The sequence below is a fragment of the Rhinolophus ferrumequinum genome, chromosome 25 (assembly GCF_004115265.2).
Source record: "Rhinolophus ferrumequinum isolate MPI-CBG mRhiFer1 chromosome 25, mRhiFer1_v1.p, whole genome shotgun sequence".
Taxonomy (NCBI): domain Eukaryota; kingdom Metazoa; phylum Chordata; class Mammalia; order Chiroptera; family Rhinolophidae; genus Rhinolophus; species Rhinolophus ferrumequinum.
The window spans coordinates 37657418-37675060 of NC_046308.1; the positions used below are offsets into that span (position 1 = coordinate 37657418).

Consider the following 17643-nt stretch of genomic DNA (forward strand, 5'->3'; position numbering starts at 1 on the left):
CAAAAAAAAATGAAAATAGACCACCTTCTTATATTATATACAAAAATAAAATCAAAATCGATTAAACACTTAAATGTAAGACCTGAAAGTATAAAACTCCTATAAGAAAACATGAGGAGTAAAATCTTTGTCATTACTCTGAGCAATATATTTTTTTAGATATGTCTTCTTGGACAAGGGAAAAATAAGAAGAAATAAACAAATGGGACGACATCAAACTAAAAAGTTTGTGCAGTGAAGAAAACCATAAACAAAACAAAAAAGACAACCTATGGAATGGAAGAAGATAATCACCAATGATAAATTCTGATAATAGGTTAATATCCAAAAAATACAAAGAGCTTATACAACTTAACACTAAAAAGACAAACAATTACAAAATGGGAAGAGGACTTGAATAGACATTTGCCCAAAGAGGACATACAAATGGCCACTAAACATATGAAAAGATGGTCAGCATCATTAATCATCAGGGACATGTAAATTAAAACCACAATGAAATATCACTTTACACCTGATAGTCAGAATGACTATCACCCCAAAATTAAGAAATACGTGTTGGCAAGGATGTGGAGAAAAGGGAACCCTGACATACTGTTGGTGGGATTTCAAATTCGTGCAGCCACTGTAGAAAACAGTATGGAATTTCCTCAAAAAATTAAAAATAGGACTGCCATACAACCCAGTAAATCCACTTCTGGGTATAATCTGAAGAAATCCAAAATACTAATTCAAAAAACGTGCACTGCTATGTCATTGTATCATTATTTACTATAGCCAAGATATTGAAGCAACCTAAGTGGCCATAAATAGATTAATAGATTAAAAATGTGGTATGTATGTACAATGGAATATTACTCAGCCATAAAAAGAATAAAATTTTGTCATTTGCATCAAAATGGATGGACCTAGAGGGTATTATGCTAAGTGAAATAAGTCAGTCAGAGAAAGACAAATACCATATGATTTCACTTATATGTAGAATCTGAAAAACAAAATAAACAAAACAGAAAAAAATTCATAAATACAGAGAACAAATTGATGGTTGCTAGATGGCAGGGGTTTTGGGGGGTGAAAAAGTTGAAAGGGGTTAAGAAGTAACAATTGCTGGGCAGCCAGATGGCTCAGTTGGTTAGAGCGCAAGCTCTCTATAACAAGGTTTTGGGTTCAAATTCCGCATGGAATGGTGGGCTGTGCCCCCTGCAACTAAAGATTGAAAACGGCAACTGGACTTGGAGCTGAGCTGCGCCCTCCACAACTAGATTGAAGGACAACTACTTGGAGCTGATGGGCCTTAGAGAAACACACTGTTCCCCAATATTCCTCAATAAAAAATTTAAAAAAAAAGAAGTACAAATTGCCAATATGATAGTCACGGGGATGCAAAGTACAGCATAAAGAATATAGTCAACAATGTTGTAACAACTATGAATGGTGTAACATGGGTAACTGGACCTATCAGAATGGTCACTTTGTAAGGTATTTCAATGTCTAATCATTATATGTACTTCTGAAACTAATATAATATTGTACGTCAACTGTAATTGAGAAACTAATTTTTAAAATTTCCTTAGACATAACGAAAATAATATAGGTCAGAAACCTGGATCTACAGGACTCCCAGGGGTGACGTCCTAGGAATGGCGGCAGTGAAGTGGTCTTCTTGAGTTTTCCTCTGGAACTTACCACAGATTGAACATCTATAACCTATAAAAGAACTCTGCTCATTACACAACAGCTAAGAGACTTGCACGAGAATTACTTGAAGGTGGACAAACCAGGCGAGCAGGCGAAGAGGGAAGGGAGTGATGTGGAGACGCAGTCCACATCTGTGGCTGCAGAGATGCGAGCTGCATGGGGGAGCGGGGGGTCGGGGGGGCAGAACACAGACCAGAGATCACAAGAGTCAGGCGATGGGCTCTTTCCCTGCATCCCACAGCTGATCCTCTCTTACCAAGAGGTCAGCGTATCTAGTGTTTGAGGCAGTAACCTCAGCTGAGATCTCCAGCTGGGCCCTAGGTCACATAAAAAGCAAATACCATACCTGGGCTCCTCCACCCTCTCTCCCACAGCAATCCTAAACCCGCTTTTTCCAGAGTCTCAAGCTGGTCCCTGAAACGAGAAGTGTCAGATTACAGAGGTGCTGTAATGCTCAGGACCTGGAAAAAGACAGTTGCAGCTATGACCTAGGGAAGAGACCGGGCCGGACACAGAAGACACCAGCCTTTCCCACCCCCCACATTTTCTGGGCTGCTCGTGGCAGGGCAACTACAGCTGCGAAGACACACGCAGGGGTCAGCAGCGAGTGGCAAAGGCAGCTCTGGGCTTTCAGCAGCTCAGAAATCTCTTGTCCTCCACACTCTCCAATGGAAGAAGTGCCCTAAGACTGAGGGAGACCTGAGCACAGGGAATAAGCCCACCAGGGAATACCTAGTGGCTGACTGTAGTGCTCTCAGCGCATCTCTGTGCAGGCAAGAGCAGAAACTGTGCTGACTTTGTAAAAACTACCAACCACACACCACAGACCAACTCATCTAGAACTGCAGTTACAGGATCACTCTGGACAAACAGGTGGCCAGCTCTGCCTCCACAAGATGCAGAGGAGTCTTTGTACAGCAGAGCAGAGGACAACCTGGAGATGGCTTGGTGGGCTTAAGCAAAGACTGGCACTGCTTTTTTTTTCTTTTTAGTATTACTATCATTTTTAGCATATATATGTACACACACATTTTAGCATATATATACACACACACATTTCTCCTTTCTCTCTCTCTCTTATTTCTTTTTTATTTTCCTTACCCTACTTTTCTTCCCTCTTTCCATTTTTCTGTATCGATTTTTTTTTTGTATTTTTGATATTTTTGCCTGTGCTGAGTGTTGCTTATCAGTGTTTTTACATGGGAATATATTTGATTTCTTCTTTGTTGTTGTTGTTCTTGTTGTTGTTGTTGTGCTCCTTGATTTGTTTTGTTCCGAAATTGCCCTACACCAGGGCCCAGCCCAAGAGGCACAAGGTTCAACACACCCAGAGGCCAACTCCAGACAAAACCAGAGTATTACTGGATTTGATCTACAAGTGACACAAACGGAGGGAGTTCTCTACAAGCACAAGAGCCCATAGGGGCCAAGCCTCATCTGAGGGGTCAACTCTCACACAGCAGGTTATCCACTGTGGGTATAGCCAATTCTGACACAACTAGTCAGACTAGGGGTCAATCCCACCTACTGACAAGCCAAAAGCAATTAAAGCTCAACTTTAACAGGAGAATACACACATAACAAGTGTCACCTCTGGAGCACACACACAGGAGAATAGGAAAGCGGTGCAAGTCAAGTATAAAGGACACGTACTAAATAAGACCACCCAGAAAAGACTGAGAACCCTAGGGGATATACCTAATACATCAAACAAACACAGAGCGTCAGCCAGAATGGGGAAACAAAGAAACATGTTCCAAATAAAAGAATAGAAGGAACCTCCAGAATTGGAACCAATAAAATAGAGGTAACCAACCTATCAGAGACAGAGTTCAGAAACACTGATGATAAGAATGTTTAAGGAGCTTAGTGACGACATAAAGAAGGATAGAGAAATCATAAAGAACAACCAGTTAGAAATAAAGAATACAATAACTGAAATAAAGAACTCACTTGAAGCAATTACCAGCAGGTTAGATGAGGCAGAGGATTGCATCAGCAATTTAGAAGACAAGTTAGCAGAGATTACCCAAGTGGAACAACAAAAAGAAAAAATAATAGAAAATAATGAAAATGGTTTAAGAGACCTGTGGGATAACATCAAGCACAACAACATGCGCATCATAGGAATACCAGGTGAAGAGAGGGAGCAAGGTATCAAGAACATATTTGAAGTAAATAATGACTGAAAACTTCCCTAACCTGGTGAAGGAAATCGACATATAAGCCTAGAAAGTGCAGAGGAGTTCCAACCAAGATGAACCCAAACAGGCCCACATCAAGACACATTATAGTTTAAAATGGCAAAGATTAAAGACAAAGAATCTTAAAAGCAGCAAGAAAAAGACAGAGGGTTACATACAAGAGAATTCTCATAAGACTATAAAATGACTTTTCTACAGAAACATTGCAGGCCAGAAGGGAGTGCAGGAGGTATTCAAAGTGATGAAAAACAAAGGCCTACAACCTAGATTGCTTTATATAGCAAGCCTATCATTTAAAATTGAAGGAGAGCTAAAGGAGCTACCCAGAAAGAGTAAGCTAAGGAATCATTACCACCAAACCAGCAATGCAGGGAAAAGTTAAAGGGCTTCTGTAAGCAGAAGAAAGATGAAACAATCTAACTAATGACGACGAGAAAACACAATAACAAAATGGCATTAACTATGTACCCATCAACAATCACTTTAAATGTAAACAGATTAAATGTTCCAATCAAAAGAGATAGGGTGGCTGAGCAGATAAGGAAAAACAAGACACTTGCATGGTGCTCTATACAACAGACTTGCATCAGATCAAAATAACACAGAGACTGAAAGCGAAGGGGGTGGAGTAAGATAATTAATGCAAATGGAAATGAGAAAAAAGCTGGAATTGCAATACTTATATCTGACAAAAAATAGACTTTAAAATGAAGAATATATTAAAAGACAAAGATGGGCACTATATAATAATACAAGGATTGATCCAATAAGAGGACACAACCCTAGTAAACATCTAGTACCAACATAGGAGCACGTAATATATTAAACAGATATTGACTGATATAAAGACAGAGATCAACAGTAACACTATCATGGGAGAGGACTTCAACACACCATTGACAACAAGGGATAGGTCCTCCAGATGGAAAATAAATATGAAAACAGTGGCCTTAAATGACACATTGGACAAGTTGGATTTAATCAATGTTTTCAGAGCATTTCACCCTAAGGTTGCAGAATACACATTCTTCTCAAGCGCACGTGGAACATTTTCCAAGATAAGCCACATGTTATGCCACAAAACAAGTCTCAATAAATTTAAGAAAATTGAAATCATACTAATGTCTTGTCTGACCACAGTGCTATGAATTTAAAATCAAAAAAAAAAAAATCAATTACAAGAGAAAAGCTGAAAGACACACAAATACATGGAGGCTGAATAACATGTTACTAAATAATGAATGGGTCAACAATGAGATCAAGGAAGAAATCAAAAGATATCTCGAGACAAACAAAAATGAAAACAACAACCCAGAATCTATAGGTTGCTGCGAAAGCCAGTCCCAAGAGGGAAATTCATTAGCAATGCAGGCCTACCTAAAGAAACAAGAAAAATCACAAATCAACAGTTTATCCTTACACCTTAAGGGATCTGGAAAAAGAACAGCAAAATAAGCCCAAAGGAGCACAAGGAAGGAGAGCAGAAATAAATGAAATAGAGACCAAAAAACAATGACAAATATCAATGAAACAAAGAGCTGGTTTTTCAAGAAGATCAACAAAATCAACAAACCATTAGCCAGACTCATCAAAAAAAAGAGAGGACCCAAATTAATAAAATCAGAAATGAAGGAGGAGAAGTGACAACAGGCACCACAGAAATACAAAAAATTTAAAGAAATTACTATGAGCAGCTACACACCAACAAATTAGACAATCTGAAGAAATGGATAATTTTCTAGAGGCAAACAACCTTCCAAGACTAACTCAAGAAGAAACGGAAAACCTGAATAGACTGATTACTACCAGGGAAATTGAATCAGTAATCAACAAACTCCCAACAAACAAAAGCCCTGGACCAGATGGCTTTACAGGTAAATTTTACAAAATATTCAAAAAAGAATTATCACCTATTCTCCTCAAACTGTTCCAAAAAATCTAGAAGGAGGGAAGAATCGCAAGCTCATTTTATGAGTTCACTATCACCCTGATGCCCAAATCAGACAAAGACACCACAAAAAAAGAAAACTACAGGCTGATATCCCTAATGAAAATAGATGCAAAAATCCTCAACAAAATATTAGCAATCAGAATCTAGCAATACATTAAAAAGATCATACACCATGATCAAGTGGGATTCAGTCCTGGTATGCAAGGTTGGTTCAACATCCGCAAATCAATTAATGTGATACACCACATTAATAAAATGAAACATAAAAAATCATTTGTCCATATCAATAGATGCAGAAAAAGCATTTGACAAAATTCAGCAGGCATTTATGATAAAAACTCTTAAGGAAGTGGGAATAGAGGGACCATATCTCAACATAATAAAGACCATATATGATAAACCTAAAGCTAACATCATACTCAATGGGGAAAAATCTAAAACCTTTCCTCCTAAGATCAGGAACAAGGCAAGTTTGACCACTTTCTCCACTTCTATTCAACAGAGTTCTGGAAGTTCTAACTACAGCAATCAGACAAGAAAAAGAAATAAAAGACAACCAAATTGGTAAGGAGGAAGTTAAATTGTCATTATATGCAGATGACATGATACTATATATAGAGAACCCCAAAGACTCCATCAAAAAACTATTAGAACTGATAAAGGAATTTAGTAAAGTAGCAGTATACAAAGTTAATATTCAGAAATCAGTTTCATGTGTATATACCAATAATAAACTATCATGAGAAATTAAGAATACATACAGTCCTATTTACAATTGCTTCAAAGACTATAAAATACCAAAGACTATAAATTTAACCAAAGAAGTAAAAGACCGTTACTCAGAAAATTATAAGACACTGAAGAGAGAAATGAAAGAAGATGCAAATGGATGGAAACATACACCACACTCATGGATAGGAAGAATTAATATAGTTAAAATGTCCATACTGCCTCAGGCAATATACAGATTCAACCCAATTCCTATCAAACTACCAACGACGTTTTTCACAGAAATAGAAAATATAATCGTAAAATTTATATGGAACCATAAAAGACCCTGATAGCCTCGGCAATCTTGAGAAATAAGAATAAAGTGGGAAGTATCATGATCCCTGACATCAAATTATACTACAAGGCTATAGTAATCAAAACAGCATGGTACTGGCATAAAAACAGCCACATAGATGCATGGAAGAGAATAGAGAGCCCCAAAATAAACCCATGACTATATGGGCATTTAATCTACGACAATGGAAGCAAGAATTTACAGTGGGGTAAAGACAGTCTATTCAATAAATGGTGCTGGGAAATCTGGACAGACACATGCAAAAAAAATGAAGCTGGACCACCTCCTTACACCATATACAAGAATAAATTCAAAATGGGTTGAAGACTTAAATGTAAGATCTGAAGCTATAAAACTCCTAGAAGAAAATACAGGAAGAAAGTTTACAGACATTACCCTGAGTAATATTTTTACTGATATATCCCCTTGGGCAAGGGAAATAAGAGAAAAAATAAACATACAGGATTACGTCAAACTAAAAATTTTTTTCACAGCAAAGGAAACTATCAATAAAACAAAAAGACATTCTACTGAATGGGAGAAGATTTCTGTGAATGATATACCTGCTAAGGGGTTAATACTCAAAATTAATAAAGAAATCACTCAACTGAACACAAAAAAACAAGCAACCCAATTAAAAAATGGGCAAAGGACATCAAGAGACTTTCTTGAAAGAGGACATACAGATGGCCAAGAGACATGAAAAAATGCTCAACATCACTAATTATTAGAGAAATGCAATAACAACCACAATGAGATACCACCTCACCCAGTCAAAATGGCTATCATCAATAAATCAACAAACAACAAGTGCGGGCAAGGATGTGGAGAAAATCATATCCCTCGTGCACTACTGGTGGGATTGCAGACAGGTTGGCCACTATGGAAATCAGTATGGAGGTATCTCAAAAAACTGGAAATGGAATTACCTTATGACCCAGCAATTCCATTCCTAGGTATCTATCCAGAGAAACCCAAAACACTAATTCAAAAAAATTTATGCACCCCTATGTTTATTGCAGCACTATTTAGAATAACCAAGATATGGAAACAACTGAAATGCCCATTGGTAGATGACTGGATCAAGAAACTGTGGTATATTTATACAATGGAGTATTACTTGGCCAAAAAGAAGAATGAAATTTTACCATTGCAATCATGTGGATGGACCTAGAGAACATTATGCTAAGTGAAATAAGTCAGACTGAGAAAGACAAATACCATATGATCTCTGTTATATGTGGAATCTAAAGAACAGAATAAATGAACAAACTGATCAGAAACAGTCTCAGAGATACAGAGGAAAAACTGAGGGTTGCTAGATGGGGCAGGGGTAGAGGTGGGAGAAGGTGAGGGGATTAGAAAGCACAATTGGTAACCACAAGATGGCCATAGGGATACAAAAGTCAGTTTGGAGAATATAATCAATAATGTTGTAAAGATTTTGTAGGGTATCCGATGGACACTTTTCTTAATAGGGAGACCACTTCAGGGATGGTATAGATGCCTGATCACTGTGCTGTGCACCTGAAGCTGAAGCTGAATAATAATGAATGTCAACTATAATTTTATATATATATATATATATATAAATATTAAATATATATATATATATTCTCAATTCTTCTAATATATATATATGTATATATATGTGTGTGTATATATATATATATATATATATATATATATATATATATTCTCACAAGAAGTGCAGTACAGCATAAGGAATAGAGACAGTGGAAATGTAATGGCTGTATGCGATGTCAGAGGGGCAGTAGATTTGGTGAAGGGGGTTATCACTTTGTGAGGGGTGTAAATGTCTAACTAGTACATTGTTTTGCACACCTCAAACTAATTTAAAAAAAGAAAAGAAACCTGGATCTACACAAAGAAAGGGAGAACAGATTATATCACAGAAATGGTGGTGTAAGGAGAGCCTCTTGAAGTCTTCCCTGGAATTTACAACAAATTGAACAGCTATAATTCCACAAAGGACTTCATGCATGACAGACAGGCAACCCCAAGAGACACACAATTGAAATAATCTAAAGATGGGCAAATTGAGCAAGTGGGGGAGGAGGGAAAGGGGAAGTGCAGAGACGCGTGCCATGGCAGGTCGAGAGCCGCAGGACTCAGGCTGGAGCTTGGAGCTCCCTGCAGTGAAGAGCCATGGCAGTCAAGAGGGAGGCACTCCTCTAAGGCCCATGGCCGCGACTGAAGGATCAACATATAACACGGCTGAACCCAACGCTCTTGGCAGAGACCTTGGGGCAAAGACTGAGGGAAGAAGGGTGAGAACTGTGGTATAAGCCATCATTGCCAAGCAGAGAATGGAAGACATAGGCATAGAGTCTGGCAGACCAACCACTCCCCACCTTAACAAAGCTCAACCCACCCCCACCTTCCCAGTACTAGAAGCAGAACGGTAGCAGTATCAGATTGAAAGAACAGAACACTTACTCCTCTGAGTACGGCAGTCCCACGGCCAAAGACCCACAGCACAACTAATTCTGGCGAAAAAGAAGGAACTTTAGGGGCAAGTTAACTGTGCTGGTAGTCGCCACCATAGCTCAGAGCCACCTTTCACAACCCGCACTGCCCCTGCCCCCACCTACTTCGGCTAATCCCTGCAGGGGCAAAGAGAGCTGTGGAAACAATTTGCAAGATAACAGAGACAGGCAGTTTAATGAACTCAGAAACACAGTCAAAGAACAAAACGAACATTTTACCAAAGAAATTGAAATTTTAAAAAACAACCAAATAGAAATTCTGGAGATTAAGAACTCAATAAAAGAAATGAAGAATGAAATAGCTAGCTTAAGTAATAGAGTTGACCAGATGGAAGAAAGAATCAGTGACATCAAAGATAGAAATCTGGAAATGACACAGACGGAAGATGAGAGAGACTTGAGAATTAGAAGAAATGAAAGAACTCTACAAGAATTTTCTGACTCTATCAGAAAGAGCAACGTAAGAATAATGGGCATACCAGAAGGAGAAGAAAGGGAGATGGAAACAGAGAGTATATTCAAACAAATAGTTGACAAGAACTTCCCAAACTTATGGAAAGAACTGGATCCTCGATTTCAAGAAGCAAATAGAACACCTAATTACTTCAACCCCAACAGGCCTTCTCTAAGGCACATTGTATTGAAGCTGTCAAAAATCAACGACAAAGAAAGAATCCTCAAGGCAGCCAGGGAAAAGAAGATGGTAACCTACAAAGGAAAGCCCATTAGATTATCATCAGATTTTTCAGCAGAAACTCTACAAGACAGGAGGGAGTGGAACCAAATATTCAAACTATTGAAAGAGAGAAATTATGAGCCAAGAATAATATACGCAGCAAGATATTCTTTAGATATGAGGGAGGAATAAAGACATTTCCAGACATACAGAAGCTGAGGGAATTTTCTAACACATGACCTTCACTACAGGAAATACTGAAGGAGGCTATTCGACCCAAAATAAAAAAGTAAAAGAATACAAAACCATGAACAGTATTACAAACAGACAGAAGCAGGAGATGGCAATCCCTACACAAATAGGACACCATACACTTAAATATAACATATAGTATAAAGGTGGGGGGAAAAAAACAATACTTTAAAAAAGAGGAAAAAGACAACTTGCCACTGCAGCACAGATATCAATACACAGCATAAATAGGGATAATTTGTGACAACAAAAAACATAAAAGGGGAGAAAGTAAAGGTCTGAACTGGCACAAGGGAATGGAGAAAGTAAGCATACTGAAGAAAATACAATATTCTAAATATAAAACTTTCTTTTTCATAAACTTAATGGTAACCACTCAAAAAAAAAAAAAAAAAAAAAAGCAAAAAACAATCCAGAATTGAAATATATAACATAGAAAAGAAGAAATACCCTCATCTCCCACCCCCCACCCCCTTTACCCTCTGGTAACCACTAAACTATTGTCTGTGTCTATGAGTTTTTGTTTCTCATTTGTTTGTCTTGTTCTTTTGTTGTTTTTGGTTTATATACCACATATCAGTGAAATCATATGGTTCTCTGCTTTTTCTGTCTGACTTATTTTGCTTAGCATTATACTCTCAGGATCCATCCATGTTGTCACAAATGTTCCTATATCATCTTTTCTTACTGCCGAATAGTATTCCATTGTGTATATATACCACAACTTCTTTATCTATTCATTTATCGAAGGAAATTTTGGTTGTTTCCATGTCTTGGCCACCGTCAACAAAGCTGCAATGAACATTGGAGCACATGTGTCTTTATGTATAAATGTTTTCAGATTTTTGGGTGGATACCCAGGAGAGGGATTGCTGGGTCATACAGTAATTCTATTTGTAATTTTTAGAGGAACCTCCACACTGCCTTCCATAACGGCTGCACCAGTCTGCATTCCCACCACCAGTGTATGAGGGTTCCTTTTTCTCCACAGCCTCTCCAACACTCGTTACTATTTGTTTGTTGATGATAGCCATTCTGACTGTGGTGAGGTGATACCTCACTGTGGTTTTTATTTGCATTTCTCTGATGATTAGTGATGTTGAGCATTTTTTCATATGTCTATTTGCCATTTGTATGTCCTCTTTGGAGAAATGTCTCTTCAGGTCCTCTGCCCATTTTTCAATTGAGTTGTTTGTTTTTTTGTTGTTGAGTTTCATGAGTTCCTTGTATATTTTGGATATTAGCCCCTTATCGGAGGCACTGTTTGCAAAAATCTTCTCCCATTCAGTTGGTTGCATCTTTATTTTGTTGATGGTTCCTTTTGCTGTGCAGAAGCTTTTAAGTTTGATATACCCCAATAAATTTTAATGAAAAAAAAAAGAAGCAGAGAAAGAAAAAAGAAGTATGAATTGGTAGTTACAAAATAGTCATGAAGATGTAACGTAAAGCATAGGGAATATACTCAATAATATGGTAATAAATACGTATAGTGCCAGCTGAGTATTAGACTATTCAGGAGGGTCACTTTTAAAATTATATAAATGTCTAACCACTATGCTGTACACCTGAATTTAATATAAAATAATATTGAATGTCAACTGTAGCTGAGAAATTAAAAAGGGGAGAAGGTGAAGCGGAATAAGAGGTCCAAATTTCTGGGTATAAAACAAATAAGTCACGAGGATGCAATGTACAACATAGGGAATATAGTCAATGATACTGGCATAGCATAGTATGGTGTCAGATAGTTGCAGGACTTATCTCTGTGATCATTTCTTCATATAAATAAATGTTGAGTAACTATGGTGTACACCTGAAACTAATGTAATAATTGTATGTTAGCTACATTTTAATAAAAATCTTAAAAATTTAGTTGTTCCTTTTGTGCTTACAAAGCAGATTGTTTTATCTCTATCCCTGTCTTACTCTGCCTTATTCTTTAGTTATCTTTTTACTTCTCTGTATTCCCCTACTCAAGTAGGGGTTTCTTGAAAGAAGGGATTTTTTTCCTCTTATTCATATTTCTTCATATTTCTCCAGTGCCTAGTAAAGTAGTGGGAACAAAGTAAGTTGTCAATAAATTGAATTTGCATGGGGAAGGATCAAATAAGAGAGTAGGAAGGGGTGGGTTCGGCTTCAGTTGCCAGATCTTGATTTCAGGGATGAATGAAATGACTGCCTAGCTACTTAGTATCTCTTTGATATCACATGTATACACCTGGGAATTCTCTGGGGTTAGCAAAATGATCCCTACCTCTCTCCTAAAACACCTATCTTACACCTCTGCTGAGGAAACAGCCTCATCCATGGTTGAGATTGGCTGTGATCTGAAGTGGATTTGAGGGAGATTTTTCTAGAGACCTTCTATAGTGTCTACTACATCTTTTTTGCCAACATTCGGGAAGGATGAAGCATTTTCAGTTTAGGCTAGCAATTCACACTTAAGTCCTCACACTACAGTAATGTTCCACTCCTCCAATTTGACTAGCATTCTCCATTGTTTTTAGTATAGCTATGAACCCAGAAGGAAACAATGTAAAATAGCTTGAAAATAGATTTCACAAAGCTTGTATTTTTTACTTTCTTTCTTTCTTTTTTTTTAATTAAAGTTTATTTGCGTGACAATTGTTAGTAAAGTTACATAGATTTCAGGTGTACAATTCTGTATTACATAATCTATAAATCCCATTGTGTGTTCACCACCCAGAGTCAGTTCTCCTTCCATCACCATATATTTGATCCCCTTTACCCTCATTGTATTTTTTACTTTCTGCTTCAGTAGAGAATGGAACCACCTTCAGGCTTATTGATTCTATCATCTTTTTGTAACTGAAGTGAGCTGGCTTGGTTGTCTGGTATCCTTCAGTAGAAGTGGAAGTGAAGTATTGCCTTCAGTGACATCCTCAGAAATGGCCACAGATAGAAAAATAAGGATGAAATCCCCAAGCAACAGTGGGAAACACTTCTAATATAACACTAAGTCACAAAGAGAAGTTAAGTTATTGCTTATTCTGCTCAAGAAAATAGGAACGTATGTGATATGTTTTAGAAATATTCCCACTTAATTTAGAAATAAATCAATTAAGATTATATGCATATAATGCCATAACTCTTGTTTTCCAATCTCAGGAAAGTTCTGTGATTAAAAAATACACTGTAGCAACTAAAATAGTTCTAAAATAGTAGCATTTTACTCCTCTGTCTCTTACACATGAGGGTAAATATGTAGATTGCAGCAAAACTTCTTCTAACCCTTTAGAACTTTCCTCAAAAAAAACAGATTCTCACCCCTTTCTCATTCTATCCCCCAGCTTTGGCCCCGACCAGATTCTCATTCTTTTTTTCTTGTCTACTTTTTCCACATTATTCTGACAGCATCACAATGTCTCATGGGCCTGGCCTATCCTCCTAGAGCGTGGCCTAGATACTACTGGAAAGATGGAAATTCATCTGAGCTGAGCCAAATTCTTAACAAGGAAGGGGATGGAAAACCCAGAAAACACACAAGTTTACCTTTTTTTCCTCTGCCATAAAAGGGTGAACTTCATTTATGTTTTTGTTTCACAGTTTCTTTTTTTAAAATAAATGTTATTTTTTCTATTATCTTTTTGAGACTTTCAGCATACTTATTTAAAAATCATTTCGTGATTGTTCTATTATTTATATTTTATTAGAATTGATTTTCTTGGCTCTTTTCTCTTAGTATTAATTTTCCTCATGTGCTTTGGGAAACAGCCAACAAAATCAACATTTGGAAGCTGAATTCATGGTCAATAAAGTATAAATAATAGGACAATCTTAGAATGACCCGAAAATTCAGGTAGGTATCTAAACTGAAGTTTCTCCCCTTTCTGCAGTCACTCTTTTCTGTATGTAGTTGTGTGGTAGACTCTGCTTGTTCCCCTGGAAACTGCAGTATAGAAATTAGGTTTTACAGACAATAATTTAGTGGTTACCAGAGGATAAGGGGTTGGGGTGTGGGAGATGAGGGTAAGGGGGATCAAATATATGGTTATGGAAGGAGAACTGACTCTGGGTGGTGAACACACAATGGGATTAATAGATGATATAATACAGAATTGTACACCTGAAATCTATGTAATTTTACTAACAATTGTCACCCCAATAAATTAAAAAAAAAGAGAGAGAGAGATTAGGTCTTACCCTGAAAGCCTGAGGTGCCTCCACATTGGTGATAATGGCGAATACCCCAGATGAGACAGACTCTTTGGCTCAGGTTCTGTTTGTGTGCCTTCTCACAGTCTCTCTCTTTTTCTTCTGACCACAGTTACCGTTTATACAATCCACAGTGGTCACAGCTTTTCCAGCTCCAATTTCCTGCCAGTGAGCCTGGCTCTGGTCCCCTCCCATCTTTGTTTTCCTACAGGGCTTGAATTTTTCCCCCCTATTTCCAGACCAGGAGCTGAATGTTTGTGGTTTCAACCCCTACTTGAAGTTTCACTTCTGGCCTTGCACGTAGTAGCCCTCAATAGATATTTATTAACTGAATAAATTAAATAATCTTGTTTTTGAGAGCAGCTATGTCCTTTTGGCTTTAAAAATAATTTTTCATTGTTGAACTGGACTTTTAAAGATGAAGGTATGTTGACCACAGGCTTAACTTCAGTTATCAAAAACTCCACTTAAGTGTAATAGCTTATTATTTGCTGACAGCTGATAAGTTAACTATTACTGTACTTAAGGGTGGGGAGGGGATGATAAGCCTAACACAGCAGACTATGGCACAGAGACTCAGGAAAGGGAAAGTTCCTATGATACATTAGTTGTATTGAAATTCATAAAGTCATCAGATCATAGATGGAATATAGAGAGCATCTAGGACAAACTCTGTGACATTTCTGATGGATGTTCATCTGGCTTGTGGGGACAGAGCCAGGAGTGCAGTTTCCAGGCTCTCACCCTCACGTGGAAAGGTGCTCACCTGGGTAGTAAATGGCCATCAACTGTGATTGGATGGCCATCAGCTGTGGCTAGTTGGCTGTCAGCTGTAACCAGTGAGCCATTGGCCACTAATATAACTGCCGTGGATACGCTAGCAGCAAATGGGGGCTAGCAAGCAGATGGTGGTGGCTGAGCTAGCAAGAGAGGATTAGCACAGCGGATTGCAGCTAGCAAGTGAGGTTGGTTGGCAGAGAGAAGTGGACGGCAGGTGGCGGATAGTGTGGCTCCTGCTTCCTGTGTCTCCAACCCGGCTGCCAGCGAGACTATAGTGGTATGACTCCCCTATCTATGGCTCTGTGGGTGTTCCTTTTTGGCCTCACCATATCCTGAGTTCTTATGTGGGGAGTGGGAGCTGAGATTCTGCATGACATGGCTAATTGAATATTAGTTTGATGCAAAAGTAATTGTGTTTTAAAAGGTTGAAAATAATTGCAAAAACCGCAATTACTTTTGCACCAACCTAATACAGTGATGAAGAGCTTATTACCAAAAAGTAAACTCATAAACAGTAGGAACAGAAAATTCTTTAAGTAGGGTCTAAAAATATATCCTGGAGGTTTCCACTCAGTGGTTTGCAAAACAAATCCACTTCTATATGATGTAAATATGTGCCCTAGAGATTTCTCTGTTTGGGGTAAAATATCCCACTCTCCCTTTTTTTTTGACAGCATTGAGGAATGACTCAGAGCAGAGTCTCTGCAATTAGGCTTACGATTTGTTTAGGGACAACAATGTATTTAGCCCAGGGGTTGGCAATCTTTTCCTATAAAAGGCCACATCATAAATACTTTAGACTTTGTGTGCTCTAAATTCTTTGCTTGCAACCACTCAGTCTTGCAATTGTACATGAAAGAAGCCACAGACAACATGGCTATGTTCTAATAAAACTTTATTTACAAAAATAGGGGCAGGTTGTGATTTGGGCGGTAGTTTACTGATTCCTGATTTAGTGATATTTCTAGATTCTCATCTGTTTGATCAACAATCTTGTCTTTCCATACCCTCTTAAAATATGGCCTCCAGATTTTAGAACAGCATTTCAGATCACGGTGACCAAGACACAATCCAATAGGCTTCTTGCCTCCTAAGAAGAAGGCTGATTCATGCAGATACCCTGTTTCCCCGAAAATAAGACAGTAGGGACGGCGTCCCAGAGAGCAGTTTTCCAGGCTCTTGTCCTCATGTCGAAAGATGCTGGCTTGGTTTTTAGATGGCCATCAGCTGTAATCAGATGGCCATCAGCTGGAACTGATTAGCCATTAGCCACTAATATAACTGCCATGGCTACGCCAGCAAGGGGTTGGCAGAGAAGCGGGTGGCAGATTGGGATCGTGTGGATCCTGTGTCCTGTATCTTCAACCCAGCTGCCAGTGAGAATATAGTGGTATGAACCCCCATCCATGGCTCCATTGGTGTTCCTTTCAGCCTCTCTCTGTTCTGTATCCATCAGCCCAGAGCGGGACCAGAGACCTTGCATTACACTTGGCACAGCAAGCAGGGTCTCAACCAGTACGGGGAGCAGGAAACATGATTGGCCTGGGAGAAACATGACCCCTTGGTAAATTGGTGGTTCTCTCGAGCCTCCAGGTGGCATACCATCCTCTTGGCTATGGCAAGCATTGCCTGCCTTTTGGTAGTCTGCTGTTGCCATAGGCTCCTAGAGTTGTGGACATCTTATACCGGGGCCACCACCCACTCAGACACCTGGCATAGCAAGCAGGATTCTGGCCATGTAAGAATGATGTCTGACTCTGGGCAGGAGGACAGGTGACCCCACACAGGGTGTGGTACCCAGTAGCCACTGTTCTCAGTAGTTGGACCCCCGTGGAAGGGTGGGATGTGGATGGCTCTCCGGCCAGCATAGAAAGGGTCCTGCAGGTTTTAACTGAACAGTTGCCGGAGAAGGCGAAAAATGCAGCTGGCTGTATGAGCTGGATATTCCTTACCGCGTTGAGTGGTAACACGAAAGAAAGTCTTACTGAAGCAGCTCAGCTACAGGACTAGCATTCCCGGTGGGAGGCGCTGGGAGCTTGGGTCCGCCAGTTAGAGGAGGTGCTCCAAGGTGGAGACTCTGAGGCAGAGGCGGAAGACACAAGTGGAAGCTATATAGCTCCCTACCCCCACGCTCAGTCCATTGTGCAGCAAAAGGTGAAGCATAAGCAAACTTTGGGCCTTGGGGCGTTGCTGCCAGTAACCCAGCTGTGAACTGAGTTCACAACCTATACCCCTTACATGCCCACTGAGTTGCAGGAGCTGGGGAGGCGATGCTGACAGCACCCTGGAGAGCTGCTCCCGCTTGGCTACTATGTTTATGGGATGAGGGG

The 17643-nt window shown here is 38.9% G+C and overlaps 1 long non-coding RNA gene across 1 annotated transcript in view; it reads right to left on the reverse strand.

Moving 5' to 3' along the window:
* LOC117017282 (uncharacterized) overlaps positions 1-14649 on the reverse strand; it is a 38283-nt gene extending 23634 nt beyond the window's left edge. Inside the window, exon 1 of the long non-coding RNA XR_004422058.1 lies at positions 14522-14649. This is a non-coding gene — a long non-coding RNA (uncharacterized LOC117017282). The remainder of the gene's footprint in view (positions 1-14521) is intronic.
* Between the last annotated feature and the right edge of the window lie 2994 nt (positions 14650-17643).